Here is a 1,534-nt window from a genome sequence, read left to right on the forward strand (position 1 = left end):
ATATTTCTTTAAAAATTATTAACTATTTTAAAAGATTTCCTGTATTTAGCAGAATGACGCTAATCTTTGTATATTGTGGTTATTTATGTCTAGTGTTTATTTTGAGTGTGAGCCCTTTCGTTTTTCAACTTTCCAAACATGCGTTCTGAGCTAATGCGTAACGAGGAAGTAGTTTCTTTTTTTTTTTCTTTTGCAATAGTGTAGACTATCACCTTTCGGGTCAAACATTTTTATGAAGTATTTTTCCCTCGTCTTTCGTAATCGATCATTGTCATATATTTTGTAAAAGGGGAATATTTTGAATTGTTGACTATTTTAAACGTTAACTATTTCCAGCTTAGTTTCGGATTTAGACTTCTTATAAAGTACTCTTTTTTCGCTTTTCTTTCGTAGTTGATCATTTTCATCTTTTATTTTGTAAATAGGGAATATTTTAAATCTACCATTTGTACAAATGTCTAGATATTTACTACATGGAACATTTCAAAGCGATGAATCTTTAATTTGTTGTTTATGCACGTTTACACGACTGGTTACTTTAATAACTGTTTCTCCAAGGTAATTCTCATAGCACTGTGGACGTGATACAATAGATGAGATCTTTTGTTTTGCAATTCATGTTTGCACTCACTTTCACTTCCTTCACATTCTTGAATATTTTGCTTGTACCTTGCTCAGTTATTTTACATGTCTCATAACGAAGGTCTTCTCAGTTTGTTACTTCTATTATTTGTTCCTCTGGTGTGAATCTCGCTGCTGTTAGAAGTCTCTTGACATTTGGGGATTGCCTTCGGCTGTTGATGATTTGTGATTTTTAAAAAATATGTCAGAGATTTGGTGATTGGTGTAGAATTGAGAGGTATCGTTTGGCTGAATGTAAGATGCTGTGGCTCATAGGAATATGGGTGACTACAAATGGAATATTTGTATTTGTATTTCCGTTTTCACCCTTAGCATGGGTGTTTCTCCGCAAGGTGTAGATCAGGATTTCTTTTGCTTCGGTTATGGCATGATTTATTAATTTTTTGGCATATCTCTGTTTTTGAAGGAACAATCGTTTTTCTCGTCTACTGTAATCTGTAACTATTGAGCATATACGTCTAGTATGTTCTTTTTTGTATGGGAAGGGTAGCAAGATCTGAAATTTAAATATCGGTGTGTGTTTGTGTTCTTGCAGTAGAGATCGGTTGTAACTATCTCATTTTCTTCAATTATTACAATGTTCCGAAAAGTGAGTTTCTTTTCATTCATTTCTATAAAGTGTTTGAAAAGTTGAATTTCATGGCTTCGCGTGTATGGAACTTAAGAGGTTTATAATATTACCTTGAGTACCAGAAATGAAATCAAAAGCGTGAGGTTGAAACAACCGTTTTTGCACGTGTCGTTCACAAAGGGTTTTAAACAAAAGGTCATAAGGATAAGCGTTTTCTTCAAATATTCATTTCATATTCCCCACAAAATATTCAAGTAGTGGATATTTCAGGAAACCAGGCTCGGTTTACCAGCTGATGATCGGAGTCTAGCAACTCTGAGT

The 1,534-nt window shown here is 33.7% G+C and overlaps 1 protein-coding gene across 1 annotated transcript in view; it reads right to left on the reverse strand.

Moving 5' to 3' along the window:
- Positions 1–1,534, reverse strand: part of LOC106870281 (protein Wnt-5b) — a 367,695-nt gene that overhangs the window by 1,871 nt on the left and 364,290 nt on the right. The window lies entirely within an intron of this gene.

The sequence above is a fragment of the Octopus bimaculoides genome, chromosome 15 (genome assembly GCF_001194135.2).
Source record: "Octopus bimaculoides isolate UCB-OBI-ISO-001 chromosome 15, ASM119413v2, whole genome shotgun sequence".
Lineage (NCBI taxonomy): Eukaryota > Metazoa > Mollusca > Cephalopoda > Octopoda > Octopodidae > Octopus > Octopus bimaculoides.